Here is a 22,922-nt window from a genome sequence, read left to right as displayed (position 1 = left end):
ATAGCTTCTTAAGCTGCACACTTAAGAAGTATCTACTACAGGGGTACTAGCTGATTAGTCAAATATTGGAGCAAGCATATGAAAGTCCTCAGTCCCCATATTTGTCAATTATTAGCCTAATAGACTTCCCAGCACATAATCCTATTTACTATGCAAAAACTTGCATACTATTTCTTTTTTCTTTTCTTTTTTTTTTGAGACCGAGTCTCGCTCTGTCACCCAGGCTGGAGTGCAGTGGTGTGATCTCGGCTCACTGCAAGCTCCGTCTCTCAGGTTCATGCCGTTCTCCTGCCTCAGCCTCCCCAGTAGCTGGGACTACAGGTGCCCGCCACCATGCCCGGCTAATTTTTTGTATTTTTAGTAGATGGAGTTTCACCCTGTTAGCCAGGATGGTCTCGATCTCCTGACCTCATGATCTGCCTGCCTCAGCCTCCTAAAGTGCTGGGATTACAGGCGTGAGCCACTGCACCCAGCCAACTTGCATACTATTTCTACCAGCCTTGGGTGACATAAAAATGTGATGCTTTAGCTATCCAAATTGAAAATTCTTCAAGTTTTTTTTTGAATATCAAAAATACATGGAATAGTAAATATGCTTGGGGTATTTTTCCACATTCCATAGGGAGGAATTGAAAGCTGAAGCCATCTGGTGCACCCAAGTTTTTCAATAGTTCAGTACCTCTTCTCATTTCTTTATGTGCTATTTTTCTTTTGAAACTAAAGGACAAATATAATGGTATAGCAAAATACTGACAGGTATGAATACATGCTAAATGCAGATGATTTTACTTTTGAATTGATGAATTCGTTTTTGCCATTTTGGCCAGAATTTCTTTCGTTTTTATTTTATTTTTTTAAATTTTACTTTAAGTTCTAGGGTACATGTGCACAACGTGCAAGTTTGTTACATATGTATATATGTGCCATGTTGGTGTGCTGCAACCATTAACTCGTCATTTACATTAGGCATATCTCCTAATGCTATCCCTCCCCCCTCCTCCCACCTCATGACAGGCCCTGGTGTGTGATTTTCCCCACGCTGTGTCCAAGTGTTCTCATTGTTCAGTTCCCACCTATGAGGGAGAACACACGGTGTTTGGTTTTCTCTCCTTGTGATAGTTTGCTCAGAATGATGGTTTCCAGCTCAATCCATGTCCCTACAAAGGACATGAACTCATCCTTTTTTATGGCTGCACAGTATTCCATGGTGCATATGTGCTACATTTTCTTAATCCAGTCTATCATTGATGGACATTTGGGTTGGTTCCAAGTCTTTGCTATTGTGAATAGTGCATTTTGGCCAAATTTTCAAGACCAAAGATCCTTGATTGTATGACCCAGGTACATAGAAAAAGGCTGATTCATTGTGGGAAAGTAGGGTTCACTATTTGCATTATATTTATCACCATTTCTGGACCAATGAAGATAGAGATGAGGGAGCAAAACCTATCTGGGCTATAGACTGGGCTAAGGAGCAGAAAGACATGCAGATAATAGCATGAGATAGAATAGATAATGAGAATTGAAGTCCTAAAATTTTTAAGTCATTTTCTATACCTGACATAAAACATTTCCCAAAATATCATGTTAATCAAGTGAAATAAAGAGACAGCATTTTATTAACTTTCGCCAAAAGATGTCATTTTCCATCATACTTAGTGAACAAGAGTTACTTGTTACTTTTTAGACATGTTTAGATTGCTCAAACTCTTTGATTTGAGAAATGTAGAGTGTCCTGCCCTCAAACAGAACTCCACAATTAATGAACATTTGTTTGAAGTGCTTTGTGACATTTAATTCAAAGGTGTCCATGAGATGCCACATGCTATTAGAAGTAGTAGTCCTTGTTTTGTTTGTAGACAATTCAATTACAGAAAAGACCTAGAAAGAAGTTGTGAAAGCAATATCATTAAACAACCAAGTAGCTCTCTTCTCATGTATATTTTAAAGAGGGATCAGCTTGTGAGCTTGCAGGTAATTGACTGCAGAATTAGGTTGTCCATTGACCAAACATTTATGGAGACTGTAAAGGGTGAGAAGTAATACATAGCAAGTTCCCTTGTAAAAATCTCTAGGAAGTTCAGGGGGAAGGAAGGGGAGAAGGAAATTTGTCTCTACCCTTATTGGATATTGAGGAACTCTTCTATGTTTAAGAGAAACTCTGGGCCGGGCCTGGTGGCTCATGCCTGTAATCCCAGCACTTTGGGAAGCTGAAATGGGAGGATTACTTGAGTCCAGGAGTTCAAGACCAACCTGGGCAATATGTTAAGACCCCGATTCTATTAAAAAATACAAAAAAATTTAGCTGGACATGGTGGCATGTGCCTGTAGTCCCAGCTACTAGGGAGGATGAGGTGGGAGGACTATTTAAGCCCAGGAGGCGGAGGTTGCAGTGAGCTGAGATCACACCACTGCACTCCACCTTGGGTGACAAAATGAGACCCTGTCTTAGGAAAAAACAAACAAAAAATCCCCCTCCAAACCCAAAAAACAACCCTATCCCATTATCTCTTTTTATTATTCTGGCCCCAAATAAGTTCACTCTTCTGAGTTTTATAGCATTTTCTTTCTGCCATTTTTCTTACAAATTAATGATACACTGCTTCAGTCATCACAGGGAGAGGTTCGAGTCCCATCTGCTGGTTAGGCTTTATTTACTCTTGATGAGGGCAACTGTGTTAAAAAGTCTCACACACAGGTACTGCCTGCCTCCACGGGCCTCAGTAACTTAACCAGTGTTGGGACAGGCAGCCTGTGACAGGTACAGTCACCTTGAGTCACTTCCTTCCTCTTCTCCTGTGGCTGCTCGGTGTGATGTCCCTCGTGCTGCCCCATACAGTCCCTCCAGTTAGAGGGTGAGACAATCCCATGCTTTGGGTTTGGGTTTAGGAAGATGGAAAAGGCTCATTTGGCGTTCAAGCAGAACACATGCCCACTGACCAGGTTATCAGCCAATTCTTCCCAGGAGTTTAGAGCATAAGTACAGGTAATTAAAAATAACACAGTTCTTCAGTTCTGATCTGTCATTGTCCCTTTTATGAGAGGCCTTACAGTGTGGAAGGGAGGCCAGCTAAGGCAGGATTTGCGAACTCTTAGGCCTCTTTAGTCAATAGCATCTTAAGCTTCATCAACCCCCTGACACTTGAGCTCTTAATTGTGTGTGGGTCTTTTATTCATCTCACAAACATTTATTGAAGGCCCAATCCATTCTTCTGCACTAGATTCAACTAGATTGTACATTCCTGGAAAGGCAAGGGACCACATCTTTACACTTCTTTGTAGTGCTCCTCTTTCCCTCTTTATTTTAGAATCTAGCAAAGTACTGTGTACTTTGTAGCCACTCAGTGATTATTTCTAATTAAATGATACACTGAACAAAGTCCCAGCTTCCTGAGACCTCAGACAAGAAGACAAGTGTTGGGTAGATGAGGTGAAAACATAGTAGTTTTCAAATACTATATGGCAGTGACTTTGCTAACTACATTATCCAACAGTTCTGCCAGCTATGGCCCAGGGCCTAGTTCTAGAGATTTTGAAAGGAACTGTTAGCGTCTTCCACGGAGAAAGTTCATGGGTAAGGCATTCTGGGACCACATCAAATATTGGTTCCTGGAATGACAGTCCAAATTGACATGAATGCTCAATTTGAGAGCCAAACATAGATAAAAAATAGAGTATTGGGGACACCAGGGCTACAAAGAGGCTACAGTGGGAAGGCCCAAGGGAGAGTTGGATGTGGACCTTGCCAGAAAGAAATAAAGAGAATAAGAAAAGGACAGGTGGTTTGAAACAAATGTCATGTTTTCTAACGCTCCCTGTGAACCAGTGAAAAGAACTGTTGGACATACAGGAATTATTATTCCCATCAGAATCAGAGTCAAGAGAAACCTAGGATACTTCTCAGATTGCTAGCATAGAAAGACTGAAGAAATACCAGAAAAGTATATTAAAAATATAGATTTAAGTAAAAAAAAATCTAATTTTTTTAACACACACACACACACACACACACACACACACACACACACACACACGTGTTTTATTTAAAGAGAATGAAAACAATCTAAACATGAGGGTTTTTAAAATGTGAGGTCCTGGCCAAATGTCCCTCATGTTCACTCGGTGACAGTATCTATCCTCCTAGTACAGATTGGGAAACTGAGGCTTAGAAAGAATGATTAGAAGAAAGTTGAACTAGTAAGGGGTGGAGACAGGATTTAAATCTGGAGCTATTGGATTCTAAACCCCCTGTATTATTCTGTTCTCATGTTGCTATGAAGAAATATATGAGACTGGGTAATTTATAAAGGAAAGAGGTTTTATTGACTCATAGTTCTGCGGGGCTGAGGGAAGCCTCAAGAAACTTCCAATCATGGTGGAAGGGGAAGCAAACATATCCTTCTTCACATGGCAGCAGGAAGGAGAATGAGTGCCAAGTGAAGGGGGAAGCCCCTTAGAAAACCATGAGATCTTGTGAGAACTCACTCAGTATCATGAGAACAGCATGGGGGAAACCACCCCCATGATTCAATTATCTCCACCTGGCCCCGCCCTTGACACATGGGGATTGTTACAATTCAAGGTGAGATTTGGGTGGAGACACAGAGCCAAACCATATCACCCCACTCCTCCCTTTAAAAAAAACTGTACTACATTGTTCAGGCAAGAATAGGATCTGATAGGAATGTGACAGGTTGGGAGCAATGGCTCACACCTGTAATCCCTACACTCTGAGAAGACAAGGAGAGAGGATCGCTTGAACCCAGGAGTTTGATACCAGCCTAGGCAACACAGAGAAACTCCATCTCTACAAAAAATTAAAAAATTAGTCATGCATGGTGGTGCATGTATGTAGTACCAGCTACTCAGGAGGCTAAGGTGGGAGGATGGCTTGAACCCGGGAGGTGGAGGTTGCAGTGAGCCATGATCACATCACTGCACTCCAGCCTGGGTGACAGAGTGAGATACTGTTTCAAAAAAAGAAAAAAAATGGATATGTTGTAGGTCAGGACATCCAGAACACCCTATGGGATTCTGTTGTCAATGGATTAAAAAAAAAAAAAAAAGATCCTGCTCTAATTAAACAAATAACATACCATTTGAAAGAGTTTTTCCTTTCCAAGTAATTTGCTTACATCTGAACTGCTTTTGTGTCTACCTATGGTCTGACCCTTGTTTATAGAGCCCAGGGAATGGTGGCCATTCCCTACCAACATGCTACTGGTTGTGCCTTTTCCGGCAAACCCAATAAAAATAGATTTAAGAGTCTTACAGAGTTTGATTTTGTTGGGTAAAATAACCTGCCACTGCCTCAAAGCAGAACAACATGATTCAAAGGGCCAAAACAATGTCTTTAATGACTTGATAATTAAAACAACACTACACAAGAGCAGTTTAAATGTAAGCAAATTACTTGGAAAGGAAAAAAAATGCTCAAACTCTTTCAGATGATATGCTATTTGTTTAATTAGAGCAGAATCGTTTTTTAAAAGTCATTGACAATAGAATCCTAAATGGATTGATAGAAAAAAACTAGTAATTAAAGAAATCTTTTCTGATAATAGCACAGGAAGAAAAATTCAGCATGAATCATGAAGCCAAAGGATACTTGGCATGGATCCTATAAAGAGAGACTATGAAAATGTTTGGGCTGCACTCTTAATTTGGGCCCCTTAAAGCAGAGCTGAGACAAACACCACACAGGTGATGGAGCAGGAGTATCACCATCTTGAACAAGCACTGTTATTTTAAAATTCACCTTAATCAAAAACCGCCTAAATCCAAAGGGCATCTGCCTAATGGCTAAGGTCAGCATGACCATAAACCACAAATAATATCTCTGACCAGAAACATTCCAAACTTCTCCCCAACCAAAGATGTCAGTCCCAAGATAACCTCCCCACTGCCAGAGACATTCCAATCCCGCCATAAATTTCTCCCCAACACAGAAACATTCCAAGCTTGTGATAAGCCCCCTCACCCTAAAACCAATATATACTCTTAGTTTGTAAGAAAAAGCGCTCCTAACTGAAATCGGCCAGAAGCTCCTCTCAGGTTTTTTCTCTAAAATAAACCTGTCTTTTCCTATCAAACCTCATTTCATGTTTCTTTTCTCTTTTTTTAATTCGTACAACAGGGAGTTTATTTGGGAGGTGATCCTGGGAAGCACATGAGAGGGAGTTGGGGAAGTAAGACAGAATAAAGTCTGTCCAGGAGCAACTTACTGCTGTAGGCAACTGGCACTCAATCATGCTGGAACCTTCTGAGAGACAATGCAGAACATACCTTAAAATTGTCCTGCTGAGGGACTGCTGAAGATGGGGTATTTCTTTACTATCCCTTGAGGGTTACTTTTGTGAGCATTAAATCCTGGGCACTTCCAAACTGTCCTGTGCAATCTCCCATGGTGCTAGAGATGGCTTTCAGTCAGAGAAGCAGAGAAGTGCTCCCTTAAGGTAGAAATTGGAAAGCTTTTGGAATGCCTGTAACTGTCCTTGAAGGCTGCTGGTAGACTCAGAAATGGGCCAAGGGGTCATGGGGCCGTGTACCAACAGCATCTGTTACAGACAGACTTTTGTAAGATGTCATCTTTCCAGACCAGCAGAGTCTAACAGAAATAACGCAAACCACAAATATGAGCTATATAGGCCATTTTAAATTTTCTAGTAGTTACATTAAAAAAGTAAAAAGAAACAGGTAAAAATAATTTTAATAATGTGTTTACTTCATTCATTATGCCCAATGCATTATCATTTCAACATGTATTTAGTATAAAAATTATTAATAAGGTCTCTTATGTTCTTTTTTCTTTATTATCTTTGAGATCTGGTATGCATTTTACACTTACAGCACATTTAAATTCAGGCCAGTTACTTTTTTTTTCAAACTGTATCCAGCTTTATTAAAGATACTTTCCATAAACAATCATGGTATTTCAGGCAGGACATGGGCAGACAATCGTTAACAGTATACAACAACTTTCAAACTCCCTTCTTCAATGGACAACCGAAAATCAGAAAGCCACTATAAAGCCCAATGAAGTCTTCATCTGATGCTCTGAACAGGGAAAGTTTAGAGTAAGGGTTGACATTTCACATTTAACACGTTGTTTAACAGCTTTTCACAAGCCGACCCTGACTTTCAGGAAGTGAAATGAAAATGGCAGAATTTATCTGAAGATCCACAATCTAGAAATGGAACCACTGCTGTTTTGACAGTTGCCATCTCAGTGGCATCACTGGAAAGTCCAGATTGCCTGACACATTGGTAACCAATGACTAGGGGTCAGGTCCCAGTAGCTGTTGGGCTTAAGGGAGTTAAGTCTATGCTGAAAGATGGAAAGGGAGAAGAAGACATAGAAATGAATTTGTTGTTCCATAGCACAAGGCTTTTGTGCCAAGGTGGCCATGTGTGTCAAAGTCAGAGAATCCCTCCTCCTGGGAGCCAAGAGGAAATCTCTCGAAATCAGAAGGGAAAGGTGTTTTCCCCACATCAGTGCAGCTTTGGAGACATTCTGTTAGTGACATATGCCCCTTCCCCCAAAAACCAACAATGAAGTGTTCTGTGTGCTTACAACATAGCTTAAAAAAAAAAAGTAAAACAAAATTTTGCATTTTTATAAAACTTGATAAAAAATAGTATTTCAAACTGTACGGTCACCAGAAGTACACAGTTATCGAAAATGCACACTTCACTTGGTATCTCCAGCACCTTCAGCTTTCTGTGCCTGGTCTGTTTCGGCATCTCCATTTTCTGCAGGGCTTTTCCCTTCCTTGCCAGCATCAGCTTTTCCCTTTTTCCCTTTGGGTACCTTCTCTCCCTTCTTTGAAGGGGCCTTTTGAGGCTTGGGCTCTGGCTTTGGAGGAGCAGGTTAGCAGACAACCTCGCGGATCTTCTCTGTGGTTCGTCCTTCACCTTGGCTTTATCTCCTTTAGCATCCCCTTCAGCCTTTCTCTTGGGCATGGTGGCGACGGCGGCGGGACGTAGGTATTGGACGCGGGATACAGCGCGCGCGGGCTTTGGTCGGTCCGGGGGTCGTTCTCGCCTCTTCTTCACGCTGCTCCAGGCCAGTTACATTTTAAGTGCTTCATGTGACTCATGGCTACTATATTGAACCACACCAGACTAGATAAATGTAAGAAAGACATTCATGTGGGAAAGGGGTATGGAACACAAGTTTGTGATTTGTTTTTCTGTGATTTTCTTCAAAATATCACTTAAGTCATAATCTTCCAAAATATTTTAGGATTATCCTTTTTTATTTTGAGAACATTGTTAAATGATGTCCTTTTATAATTTATGGACTTTTTCACAAACTTTCTCTGCCCTTTTGATATCAGATGCTCTTCTTCTGGTTTATATGGCAAGGACTATCATAATTAATTTTTCTTCAGAACATTGATGGGAGAAGACCTGAAGGGTATCTTGCTATTATCAATTTAGTTTATGGGGCCCATAACCATGGAGGCCTGGGGGAGCAATGGGAAAGCAGGAGCACCATTTGACCTGGACTCTTAAAGGTTGATATTGATTAATGAGATTCTACCTATAGTTACTGCATTTAAAAAAAAGTTCATTTGTTATAGATGCATAATATCCACATTTAAAGTATGCTACATTTTTTTGCAATTTCCCCCATTTTTGCAAATTTCTTTGTTTAAAAAAATCTGAAAGTTCTTAAAAAAAGGCCTTTGCCTCTCTTTATAGTTGAGAGGAGTAGCAAATGCCTTTCATTTCCAGCTCCTTTCTCTTCCTTTCTGTCTATATTAGAGAGCCTATTATTACAACAAAAAACAAAACATGGATTCATTGATTTTCTAGTCCTCCTTGAAGCTAGTAGTGGCCATGTGATAGTGTTGACCAGTGAGATACAAGCAAAAATCTTCTGGTGATTCTTCTTTGTCTTCCTTATTCCTTCCTGGAACTCAGACATGATGGTTGGCATTGTGGCAACCATCTGGTAACCAGGAGGCAAGCAACATGAAAATGAAAGCCGACGTGCTGAGGATGGTAGAGAAAAAGATAGCAGAAAGCTTTGTATCTAATAGCAATATTGGGCTTCTTTACCAGCCTTGGAAGTACTTTCTGACTTGTTATGTGAGACAAATAACACCTTCTATATTTAAGCCACTATTAGATTTTTCTTAGAAAAATGAATTTGTATCCGATATAGAGGCACTGCCAAAACCACCACTGAAAAAAACTCAGTGTGCATTTGCTTTCTCTTTCAAACTTTCTTGCTCTTCCCTACAAGTGGCTAATTAAGCAGTCATCCAGAAACACAAAACAAATACACAAAATGCTGCAAATCTGAAGTTGATAATTATCCAGAGAGCTAATTAGATATCTTCTATTTTAGAAAAGGTATAGACTGATCACAGCATCTACCTTCGTGTTCCAGTCTCAAAGTTGCTTATTCAAAATGATTGCAATTTCTTCAAATTGTCACTCTTTTCATTTACAGGGGACAAAAATATCAATTAAGATCACTCATCTATCTTTGGGTCCTCAGATCTTACCTTGAGTTTGGTACATGGAAGGCAATCAGCAGATGTTTATTGTATAAATACAATGATAATATTGGGCAAGTAAAAAATCACTTCTTGTGCAGGATTTGTTCATTTTTAGCCATTTTAAGAAAGCTTCCTCAGACTTTTAATGGGCTATCCCATTTTTATGGACAATATTAATGCAGGCTGTAACAACCCCAGAGATATTTTCTGGAAGTTGTCTAAGAGCTTCCCAGAGAGGGAGAGACAGATGAAATGACTGGTTTATCTCAGAATTTCCCCTCCCATGGTAACTGCCCAGCACCTCTAAGAACTGTAAATGAGGAGTTATAAGTATGAAAGGAAAATATCTTGAGCCCCCAAAATCACTAAGGAAAACTCAAGCTGGAAACTGCTTGGGGCAAACCTGCCTCTCGTTCTATTCAAAGTCACTCCTCTGCTCAATCAGATAGATGCATATTTGATTTGCCTCCTTTGGAAAGGCTCATCAGAAACTCAAAAGAATATAACCATTTGTGCATCACCTGTGACCTGGAAGCTCCCTCCCTGCTTCCAAGTCTTCCTGCCTTTGCTTCAAGTTGTCCCGTCTTTTCAGACCGAACCAATGTACTTCTTACATATATCGATTGATGTCTCATGTCTCCCTAAAGTGTATAAAACCAAGCTGTGCCCTGACCACCTTGGGCACATGTCATTAGGACCTCCTGAGGCTGTCACGGGTACGTCCTCAACCTTGGCAAAATAAACTATCTAAATTAAATGAGACCTATCTCAGATTTTCTGAGTTCTCGTAAGTTTCCAAATTGTCTTCTCTTTCTTGGACATAAAAATAAAAACCTCAAAATGAGTACTTTTTAAAACCATGTAGAAATCTGTCCCTTTCCCATGTGGGTGAAACTCAAGGCAACTACTACGTAAGGATGAAAGCCTCAGAGTTCAGATTTGGTAACCTATACAGGAGGATCAAAATCCAGTCTTAACATTTTCTGACCAAACCCAGCTTCTATAAGTGGTTGTTAAAACAGCTTTTCTTTGGCTCACTGATATTCTGTGATTTCTCTGAGGACAAGAATCTACAGAATTCTGGCTTTTATCTTTAACATCTTTTTTTTTTTTTTTTCCTTGAGACAGGGTCTTGCTCTGTTGCCCAGTCTGGAGTGCTGTGACATGGTCACTGCTCATTACAACCCTGACCTCCTGGGCTCAAGCTATTTTCCAGCCTCAGCTTCCAGAGTAGCTGGGACTACATGCACGTGCCACCACACCTAGCTAATTTTTGGATTCTTTTGCAGAGACAAGGTCTCACTATATTGCCCAGGCTGATATTGAACTCCTGGGCTCAAGTGATCCTCCCAGCCTTGGCCTCCCAAAGTGCTTAGATTATAGACATGAGCCACCACACCCAAATCTTTACTTGTTGCATGATGGTTGAGCTTTTGCACCTTAACTTTGAGTGGGAAATATGCTAGCTGTCTGACCTTGGGTAAGTTTCTAAACTTCTTATCAGTTTCCTCATCTTTAAAATGGGAACTGTAATAATACTGGTCTCATTAGGCTGTTGTGTTAGTTACGTGAGATAATACATGTATAATGCTTTGCATAGACTCAGTCCTTAATCAATGTTAGTTGTTATTAATAAAATTAATACAAAATTATTAATTATGAATAATTAATAATTATGAATAAAGTACTATTTACAACTTTCTGATAAGCATTTATGCTAGACTGATGGAGACAGTACTGACTTGTCTTCAGAAGCGCCTGATCCCCCTTTTTTTTTTTTTAAAAAAAGGAATTATTAAAATGACTTATAAAGAGTTTCTTTGGTTTTCTTGGTTGATTTGCTAGATGTTCTGTCTGGAAACCGTATCCAAGAACTGGAGCATTAATTTGAAGAAAGAGGTTCAGAGGTTTCTCTCTGAGTTGTCCTTGAAGGCAATGGGAAGTGAATCATTCAAATTCAGCTTTCCTTTCCCTGACCCATGCACTTGGATCAGAACAATATACATCATCAGTGTTAGAACGTCTTTCTTTTCAAGAATTCTTTGGCTGGGTCTTTATAGCTATGGTGAAGTGCAACTGGGATTTCTCATATCCAGGGAAACCTCGTTTCTATCTAGTTCTGACTTTGCTTGGGCCTGAACAGCAGGTGATAGCTTTGCAGTCATGGAAGAACAAAAATTTTCAACATTTTTTAGCTGAGAAAGCCTAGTCTTTAATTCAATCAGGCCTTGGAAGAAGGAGGAGGCAATGGGGTTCTTTGTTTTGTTCCAACTAGTTTACCCTGAGTCTGCAGCTGGTTAGAGTTTCTAAGAGGCTGTTAGTTCCAATTAATTTGGTATACACTCTCATAAGTGTGCCTGCTGAATTTAGAGGCAGCAACCAATTTATCTGTGCACCAGCCATAAAATTTCCATTACTTTTGTTAATGAATTTTACATTTGATTTTGAAAGCTTTTTAAAAAGTTGCTCGTTGGTTTTTCAGGGCCTTCCCCTCCTCCTTCTACATAATTCGTGTCAAAATAAGAACTTCACTTAGAGACTGGACATTTGTATGAGGCATTTTACGTTTGGGGCCAGGGAGGCTGCATTTCCCAAATGTCTCTAAACTTCAAAGACCATCATACCCTTCTTGGGCTCCAAGGTAGGTGAAATAGGAAGTCTGAGCTGAAGAGGATGGGTTTCCCAGAAAGTTCAGTTATTAACTGCAGGGGGAAAAGCAGCGAGCTATGCAGCCAGTTGTGGCGGGAAAACAGTCTGTTGCAATAAGGTCGGGGTCAGCTCTGAGTTTTCTTTCCTGAGCTCTGTGCCTTTTTTTTTTTTTTCCTTTAGCAGAGACATCCTGCAAGATGAGAAGCACTGGATGCTGTAAGTCTGACTGTTAGCTAAAATCTGGCCTTAAGATTCTCAAACCCTAGAGAGGAGAGACAGAAGCAGATAAACCTGCATTTCAAAGCTCGAAGCAATTTTCCTTCAAAAGCAACACCTTTGAAGCAGCCTGTTTCTTTGTTCTAGAAATACCATCCAAATATACAGTTTTATTAGGTAAATGTAATCACACCATAATCAGAAAATGTGTTTGAGAGGCTGTGACTCTAAGGAACTAAACCGTGAATGTTTATGTTGTCAGCTTCTTGCATGTCTGAAGACTCTGTTTCATTTAGAGAGATGCTCCTTTTCTGTGTGTTAATTTAGAATGGGCTATGTGTTACTTGTTCTTGTGCAGGTGTGAGGACTGGCAGATGGCAGGGAGGACAGCAAGGCAATAAGAAGGGAGCAGTGCAGGGCTAGGGGAAGCTGATGCTGCACATTGTCCTGTAGAAGTGGGAACAGCTCAGACAGCCATGGAGCAATCTCCCTGTTGGTGAGTGGGGGTCAAGTCTCATCCTACTCAGTAGGATCCATTTGTTTTGGAGGGAGTAGACACTTCTCACATTTCTGTTGCCATTTTTTCTGCGGGAAATAGCAGGAAACGAACACGTAGAAGGTCCAGCTTAAACTGGGGCCCCTCTGACCTTTGTTCAACAGGTCGGGTGATGGAGGAGTCTAAACATGCAGCCCACATGCTAAGCACAGGGGGAAGACGGCCTGCCTGAGGAGAGAGGCATCTCCCATGGGGGGTTTCTGAAAATGGGCCAGGCTTGGAATCCTTGAGACACCCAAATCGAGGAGTTGCAAGTTGTTTTCTGCATCCTATATTTTGTTATCTCCGGCCTTTCAATAAAATCATGTTAAAATGGATATGGTTTGTCTGTGTCCCCACTCAAATCTCATCTTGAATTCCCATGTGTTGTGGGAGGGACCAAGTGGGAGGTAATTGAATCATGGGGGTAAGTCTTTCTGGAGCTGTTCTTGTGATAGTGAGTAAGTCTCACAAGATCTGACGGTGTTAAAAATGGGAGCTTTTCTGCACAAGCTCTCTTTGCCTGCTGCCATTCACATAAGATGTGACTTGCTCCTCCTTGCCTTTGGCCATGATTTCGAGGCTTCCCCAGCCACATGGAACTGTGGGTTTTCCATTAAACTTCTTTCCTTTGTAAATTGCCTAGTCTCATGTATGTCTTTATCAGCAGCATGTAAACGGACTAACAGAAATATTACAGCTTGGTTTCCAACAAAATTAAGGTAAAATTTGAAGTCACTTTGGTACAGAATAGTAAAAGAAGAGTAGCTGCTCCAGCGAGGAGGAGGCTGCTCATGGATAGAACCAACTCAAGGATGGAGCCTGCAGGTGGGTGGGGCCTGTCACTGGGTAGCGCCTGCTGGTGGGTGGGGCCTGCTAATGGGTGTGGCCTGAGGGAGGGGCCAAAAATAGGTTTATAAATGCTAAGTGGAAGTAAAGAACACTTTAGAAAATGTAAGGTTTGAACTGAACTTTGGGAGGTAAATATGATTTTAAAAAATGTTAATGAAAGATTGGAGTAGGACAAGGAGGCAGAGAGACCAGGAAGGAGCTTTTACCTGTGTGCTGTGGACAATAAAAGGAAGGGGCAAGTTTGAGAGAGGGAACCGACAGACCACGGGTCAGGCTCTCCTCTGGAAACTACTTGACTTCCTGTGTCTGAAACATCAAGTTATCGCTGCTTCATTTTCCCCAGCACAGAATATGACGATTGATAACAAAACAGGTATCCAGGGCTCCCTCGGTACCAGGCATGCTCCGAGTGCTTCTTGTGCCCTATTAGGTAGAAGCTGTTACAGACGGGGAAACTGAGGCAGGAACTGTAACTTTCCCAAGACTCTTACCACCACACTTACAGTGTCCTGTCATACTCACGCTCCTCTTCCCTCCTTACTTGGTATTTTATGTGGAAAAATAAAATAACATTTGTGAATTTCTCTCACTTATTTTGGAAGATGAATGTGAAGTTCTTTTTTCTCTTTTATTATATTCTGAGCCTCCCCCAAAATTAGAAGTAGAAAATTTGAGCACCCATTGTACAGATGTTCAGCACAACTACCCCATCCCACATTTTCCCCCTTCTCGATTATAAAGTGATGATACCCTGCTGAGGGTTGATTCTCTTTTCTTTTCTTTTTTTTGAGATGGAGTTTCACTCTTGTCGCCCAGGCTGGAGGGCAATGGCACAATCTCGGCTCATTGCATTTCTGCCTCCTGGGTTCAAGCGATTCTCCTGCCTCAGCGTCCTGAGTAGCTGGGATTACAGGGGCCCGCCATCATGCCTGCCTATTTTTTATATTTTTAGTATGGACGGGGTTTCACCATTTCATGTTGGCCAGTCCGATCTCGAACTCCTGACCTCAGGTGATCCACCAGTCTCAGCCTCCCAAAGTGCTGGGATTACAGGCGTGAGTCACCGTGCCCGGCCAAGGGTTGCTTTTATTTTCAAGAGCAGGGGAAGTGTAAATCAGCTACCTCGGAGTAAGGGGCACTTGTTAACATGACATTACATTTATAAAGCTCATTGACTAATGTTTCCTCAATTTACCCTAATAGCTTGTGAGGTAGGCAGTATTTTGCGGATAGGTGACTGTGTTCTCTAGAGAGACTGTGAGTTGTTTAAGATCTGGCCGTGTTAGTGCAGAAGATCAACTTTCTGACTCTCTCTCTCTCTCTCTAGTCCTCTACTCTGACCTATCGAGGGGCTTTGACTGCCAGTGGAAAATAGTAAGAGCTTCCGTGTCCCCTTCCCCACTGGATTCATGATATCCACAGTACTTTTGCATAACTCTCTGGGTAGTTGTTGAAGATGGCGGGGCTGCTCCATGCTATTCACTTATAGAGGATCCCTCTGGAAACCTGTTAAGGTAACACGTAGTGTGAAGGAAAAAAGGTCAAAGTTATTCATGAAATCTGTGTTCACTTGGGCCTGCTGAGGAGGGATGCTAACATTTTCCACTGTCTCACCTAGCAGAACTTGCCTCATCTTTAATTTTGACCCCAGTGTGTGAAACCTTTTGATTTGGATTTCTGTGCAGGGCTGTATTCCCAGAGGGATCAGACCACATCACCTCATTAGTCACACACACTGATCTTCACAGCAAATCGTGTGCCCACCAAGAGCCAATGGTTAAGGACCGCTTGGGGCCCAGAGCTCTGAAGGGCCAAGTTTATTTCCACATGCTGAATTGTTCCTTGACCTCAATTTTTCCCTTTAACAGCAGGACACCACGTGGGGAAGAATGCAGACTCCGGAGTCCTGCCAGCAGGAAGTGTGAGGAGCTGGGAAATTACTCTACCTCTGAGCTCTCCACAGAACTAGCACACAAGCTCTTTTGGAATCGCTAGGTGTTCGCATTAAAGAGGGGGTTGGAAGAAGGGGCAACAGTGCTTGGAGAATAATACTTGTTACACAGCTGTAGCCGAGACCCTTCTGCTTATCATGAAAGCTTCAGGCATTCACTTTCCCTCTTCCTCGTTGTAATTGCTCCATATCTAAGGCTTCATAGACCTGCAGTTCCTGTGGAGAGTGGGCTCATATTTGAGAGCCAGATCCCTTGACCCAGGTTGTCTGAAAGAAGCGCTTCCAAAGGTTAACATTGCATTGAGTGGCTGACAAAGCCTTTCAAAGGATAGCTATGGTCCAATTTTAGGGGGTGCTGTGAAGACCCCGTCTCCTGGTGGGGTCTTTATTCTGGTGTCTGAGATCACAAAAGAGGCTGAAGTTTGCCTAAGTGAGTCCAGTGTGGGCTTCTTTGGAATCTTGCATATGAAAAGGTATTGGGTATCTCAAAGGATGAGGGCCTTTCTTACTGCACTCGTCTAGGTGGGCAGTTATTTATTCGGGGTACCTGGCTCCCTCTCTACCTCTGTAGATATAAGGTCAGCTTTTGGAGGGCAAGGTTTGCATTGTGGACATCTTTATTTATATCTTTGGATTCAGATAAATAGTTTACCTTCAGTAAATGTTGATTGAGTGAAAACAAATGTGTGGTAGATGTGCTGTCTAGAAAGTGCTAGATAAGACTCAATGTTTTTCTTTTTAAAAGTAGATTGTTGTTGTAAAAGTAAAGCAAGCTCATGGTAACAATTAAGAGTATGAAAAGATAAAAATAAAAACGAAGTTTCCACTAAGCAGAGATAATTGCAATGAGCAATTTCCTGTGTTTCTTTACAGAAATGTTCAATAAGTCTACATCTCAAAAACATTTTTATTTTCACAAGTGACATTATACTATAGTTATATTTCTGCAACTAACCTTTTTGTATAGTTAACAGTATATCTTGAACATCTTTTTATAATAATGCATATAGATTTACCCCAATCTTTATAATAGCTGCAGCCCATTGTATGAATTTTCTACAATTTATTTAATCAATTCTCTATTAATGCATATGCAGGATGTTCCCAGATTATTGATTGTTACGAAAGACGCTGCAGTAAATATCTATCCATGTTTATATTTGTGTATCTGTGGGATAAATTGTTTTAAGTGTAAGTTTATGGGATATTACCAGTTGCCTTTCAAAAAATGGCACCAGTTCATACTCTGACCAGTAGTGTATGCAAGCGGCCGTTTCCCCACATCCTTGGCAATGATGAGGATTAGCAAATGCTTTCATATTTGTCAATATAATAGGAGAAACAGTAACTCATTTTGGTCACATTTGTATTTCTTTAATTTTGAGTGAGTTTCAATCTTACCCCGTTTGGGGACTATTCTACTTCATTTTCTGTGAACCATTTGTTCAGATCCTTTGCTGATTTTCCTATTGAATTGCTTCTCTCTCTTTTTTTTTGAGACAGGGTCTCACTCTGTCACCCAGGCTGGTGTGCAGTGATATCACAGGTGTGTGTTACCACACCACACCCGGCTTTTTTTCTTTTTTCCTTTTTATTTTCTTCTTTTTTTTGTAGGGATGGGGGGTCTCGCCATGTTGCCCAGGCTGGTCCTGAACTCCTGGGCTCAAGCAATCCTCCCACCTCAGCCTCTCGAAGTGCTGTGATTACAGGTGTGAGCCACTGTACCTGGCCTGATATGCAAGCAATTGTTGTGCATTTATGGCATTATTTCTTTGTCATACTTAAAAAACTTGTCAAAGTTTATCATTTACCATTTGACTTTGAATATGACATTGTCATAAATAATTTTAACATTTTATAGACTTAGGTTTACCAATCTTTTTCTTTGTACTTCTAAATTTCATGTCATGTCTAGAAAGGATTTTGTCTTTCAAGGTTATAGGTAGAGTTCACTTATATTTTTCCCAAATATATTTATGACACTATTATCTATATTTAAATATTTGATCAATAATTTTAACATTTCATATACTTAGATTTACCAGTCTTTTCCTTTGTACTTCTATGTCTTGCGTCATGTCTAGGAAGGATGTTGTCATTCAAGATAATAGACAGAGTTCACTTAATTTTTTTTCCAAATGCATTTATGACACTATTATTTATATTTAAATATTTGATCCATCTATAATTTTTTTGGTATGACAAGTAATAAAGGGACAAAGATTTATTTTGTCTAAAAGGCTAGCCATTTACTCCAGCTCATTTTTCCCTCACTGATCTGAAATGACACTTTATTATATATTAACAAATAAATTTTTGTTTTTTTTGTGAAGTGATACATGGGAGAATTTAAAGGAGACCAGCATGTCCTTTTCCAAATACCACTGTACATATATTTCTCCTACTCCCCTAAGTGAGTCCTTTGCAATTTTTTCCATATATAGAATCAAAGATTAAAATAAAAACAAAACTAACCTTTTCTACAGTAAGTGGAAAAAGGGAACATTGTGATCTAAGACCATGCTTAATACTACAAACAATTTGGATAGTAAAGAAAGATCGGGTGAGTTTCGCATTTTGAAAAGATTCCTGGAGAAAGCATGGCTACTGTGTAGGCCTAGATTCCCGGGGTTGAGCTGCAGGCCTGCTGGGTTTCTCTTCGTTCTAATCCGGTCTTAACCCTCAGTCAGTCAAACACAACAGTCTGTTACTTGCACACAACTCCAGGGTCAACATCTGCCTTGTTCCCTGGGGTAGTGCATGAGTCACTGCTTGTGGAGTTTGGCTCAGTGCAGAGGGCTGCCTTCTATCCACAGCTTTTCATTCTAAATGAAAAGGCTTTGATCCATGTATGCTGCTGTTTACTCTACCATCATTTGTCTGCTTCAAAGCAGAGGATTTGGCTTACTGAGAAGTAATTAAATTAACTCAAAGTGTAAATCCTAAGAAACAAATGAATGCTATGTCTCAATCTCAAGCAAGGGACCCCCTACACAGAAGATATGTGTTTTAGGAGGTGTTTCCTTTCATAACTGTGCTGAAATTTGGATCCCAGAGTTACCCCTGGAAGTGTTAACTAAATACATAAGTCTGGGAAGCTTTCCCCTTTGCTCCAAAGAGTCTATGTCTGCAGATAACAATATAATTATTTACATCCCACAAATCCATCATGGAGAACTTAAATTTAATGTATATTGCAAGGGATGTTGACATGGTTCTTTCACTTAAAGTTAAGAGAATAAAAATTAAAAAAATTCATACTTTGTACCATACCACACACAGATGCATGAGAAAAACCTAAAAGTTTACTTGTAAACCTCAGCTCTATTGTTAAAGCTTTCTAATTTTCTTGTGTTTTTCCAGCCAAAAACGAAGAAATTCCCTAGAGATTTCTCTAGCACTTTTCAACTGATGCTGTCAAAGCACTTTATATCCGCTATCTAATTAAGACTCTGAACACCTCAGTGAGAGAGAGAAGCATCAACACCGTAAACCTGACAAATAGAAGCTGGATTCCCTGAAAATCTAACTAAATAAAATAGCTCCGGGTACATGAGGAGAATTCATTGAATTCAAAGCATTGAAAAATTTGCATTTCACGCGGTTGTAGACTCCTGAGTGTCTTCTAGAGCATTCCCAGCATTCCACTAAGAATTCTATGTTGCAAGAATATTTGTAGTGAGTGGGAGAGTTTCAGAGAAATATCTTAGGCTTTAAGAACACCAGAAAAGGAATTGGAAGGCAAAGAAACACAGAGGAAGAATTTAAAGAGCCTGCTGTTTACATGATGTAGTTTCTGGTGGATAACTGGCAACCGGGTCATTGGACAGGCTAGACAAAGTTCAAGAGAGGTATAAGGAGACTCTAGAATCTGTGATACTGTCAGGATTCTTAGTTGCAAGTAGCAGACACCAATTTTAGCAAAATGGAAACTTATTGGCGGGGGTATCAGAATCTTAGATTTAAGAGGAGACTCAAGGACTGGTCTTGGAAAACAGGAAAGAACCAAACAAGCTCCAAAAGTCAGGAATGAAAGTAATTGAAAACACAATACTGCAGAAAGAATAGTATAGTTTTTTCCTGCTGCTACTTTTGCCATCAAGAATGACCTCCACTATTCTGACATCTTTGTGACACTCACTCATGAGTCTATATTTTGGAGACAGTGTCCAACTGACCTAGTCCAAGTCATTTGTCCACCTTTTAGGTTGTGCCCAGGCAGGAAGGAGAGAGGATCTGGCTCTTTCAGGTTTCAGTGTGGTAGTGTCTATGACACAATGGAGTTTTCCTCAAAGTGTGCTAGGAAGTGAAGGGCCTGGAATGTACATAGCCAGAAGAATTTAAAAAATCACAAGAATCACCCCTCTCCACTCACTGTTCTTGCTTGGAATCCAAGTTCTGAAATTTGAAGTGTGTGATAAGTAAGGGATGTGTTTATATGTTTCCACATGGAAATTGCTCTGGCTGAGGGAAGACTGGCCTACTTTTGTCCTGGTGATGGCAGAAATGCATCATGAAACAGGTCGTGCTTGTGAGATTCTCCTTTTTTTTTTTTTTTTTTTTTTTTGAGATGGAGTCTCGCTCTGTCACCCAGGCTGGAGTCCAGTGGTGCTATCTTGGCTCATTACAACCTCCGCCTCCCGGGTTTAAGCAATTCTCCTTCCTTAGCCCCACAAGTAGCTGAGATTACAGGCACCTGCCACCATGCCCGGCTAATTTTTGTATTTTTTAGTAGAGACGGGATTTCACCATATTGGCCAGGTTGGTCTTGAACACCTGACACCAGGTGATCCACCCACCTCGGCCTCCCAAAGTGCTGGGATTACAGGTGTGAGCCACCACGTGCTTTTCACTACCTTCCACCTTCCTCCATTGTCTATTTCTAAATGTCCACCTTGGCAGAGCACTCAAGCTGGGCAAACTGCATATAGATGCCCTTCTGTTTTCTTTTGGTAAGGACAATGGTGCCCTTGGGCAGGGAACAGAACTGGGCAGATATGGCTTTATCATCTGCACTGGCATAAACATTGATTAATCTGAAAACTTCCCTTCAACTTGCAAGCACTCCACTGCCCTGTCATTCCTGAGCCTGGAATGCCTACCTGTCACTCCTTCTAAATTCCTATGGCCTATATATTATCTATCAGACAATTGAGGATGTTGCTTTACACTACTACTTTGTGGATGTTAGTCTAATTCATTTCTTCTTTCCCATATTTGAAGAGCTCCTGAAACATAAATCTTCTTTGAAAAACTGATTTTCAAAGTGACATGTTTAGATGAAGTCCAGGCCTGTCAGTCAGTCATACGGGTGTTTGTATGCCACACTTCTGAATATATGTCAACACTGGATGGTCAACTTCACAGTGGGTTTCAGTGATCATTCATTTTGTTCCTTTGGTGCTCTGTACTATTATCAGTCTGAAAATGGAATGGAATTTCTTAACTCTGTCTTCATCCTCCACGACTCAGTTTTTTTTTTTTTTTTTTTTTTGAGATGGAGTTTCACTCTTGTCTCCCAGGCTAGAGTGCAATGGCACAATCTTGGCTCACTGTGACCTCTGCCCCCTCGGTTCAAGCAATTCTCCTGCCTCAGCCATCCTAGGAGCTGGAATTACAGGCATCTGCTACCACACCAGGCTACTTTTTATATTTGTATTAGAGATGGGGTTTCACCATGTTGGCCAGACTGGTCTCAAACTCCTGACCTCAGGTGATCCACCCACGTCGGCCTTCCAAAGTGCTGGGATTACAGGCGTGAGCCACCACACCCAGCCCACTGAGTTCTTTTGATCCTAAATTTGTATTTGTGTAATTGCTTATGCTGGTTCAGGTGTTTCTGATTGATGTATTTTTTAAGTCTATTGATGTCAGTGTTGCATAGCTAAGATTGTAAGATCTCACAAAATAAGGACCTAGACCTTTTATTCAGTGTCTCACATAATGACTTCTGGTGAAGGTGGTGTTAGAGATGGTGACGACGATCTGCAGACACAGAAAGCCTGTAGCTGTAGACTGATCAGAATTAAATAGCTTATAATGTCTCACAGAGAAATGCAGACCATGTACCTGGTCACTTGTCAAACACCAGTCTTCTAGTATCTGTCACCCCCTGAATACTATATTTTACACCAGCAAAATCTGTAGGTGTTGGGAATACAGTTTCCTTCTCCATGCTGGGCTCTGTCTAAAGGCTATCGTTTGCTTCTCTTTACTGAGAGCTTTTGTAATAGGTTAAAGGATTTCTGTATTTGAGGCCTATTGAGTACTTTCTGTGTGGGCAAGACAGGTGCAAATGTTCAGCTATTAACCTGGATACTTCTTGTGCTGCTGAAATATTTTGTCTTAGATAGGTGTCAGCCAGGGTTAGTCATAGTGTTATAGTGGCAGGAAGGATATGTCCATTACCTTAAATACTCCATACTATGTTCACTTTACATCTAACTTTACATCTATTAACCTACTGGTACGGAAAGACCGGTGGAATAGGATGTGTAGTGGAGGTGTTCAATATTTAAAGAATCCCATCCTCATGATACTAACCAAGGTGTGAAGCTAGATATTGAGGTGGGAAGGCCACATTAAAGTTGTATCTGCTTTTGCAATGACAAATACAAGCTCCTTTCGTTGGATTTACATTGTACTAATTTTAAAGAACTTCAGTTGACAGGCACAATATTCAATACTAAATCCAGGTTCCCATGTGTAGGAGATTCATACATGATATAAGAATCCCAAGACTCCGTTTCCATCTCAGGCACTTAGACTTTGCCTGTGACCTTGGCAGAATCATTCAGATTGCCATAAGCCCCTCTGTTTTACATCTTGGTAAATGGAGAGAATAATACCATACATTTAGCCTTGTGATGCTGCTGTGAAGATGCACCAGGCATTGCTTACAAAGTGCTTCCCTGCTCAGAGAAAACATTAGCGAGAGGCTGAATGCTTTGGATCAGAGCTGCACTGTACTCTAAAAAGATTTTTTCCTCATCTTCACTTTGCTATTGTGTAGTTCAGGAATGAGAAAAACACCGGTGTAGATAGGCAGAAGCCAGGCATTTTACGAGCAAAGGCATCGTAATTACTTCCTGCATCTGGGAGCCAAAGATGAAGCTGGAGGGAAGTATTGCTGTGGAGGAGGAGCTCTTCCACGCTTGGCCTGGCTTCCTCAGCATCCCCAGTCTCTGTTGTCCCTGACACGACTCCC

General features: G+C 40.8%; 1 pseudogene; it reads right to left on the bottom strand.

Annotated features, from left to right (window-relative positions):
* Window positions 1-7,690: 7,690 nt before the first annotated feature.
* Window positions 7,691-7,962, bottom strand: LOC105517303 (annotated as a pseudogene).
* Window positions 7,963-22,922: the final 14,960 nt, after the last annotated feature.

This window comes from Colobus angolensis, unplaced genomic scaffold (assembly GCF_000951035.1).
Source record: "Colobus angolensis palliatus isolate OR3802 unplaced genomic scaffold, Cang.pa_1.0 Scaffold3, whole genome shotgun sequence".
Classification (NCBI taxonomy): domain Eukaryota; kingdom Metazoa; phylum Chordata; class Mammalia; order Primates; family Cercopithecidae; genus Colobus; species Colobus angolensis.
Note: the sequence above shows the minus strand (reverse complement) of the source record. Positions and strands in the feature narration are given on the sequence as shown.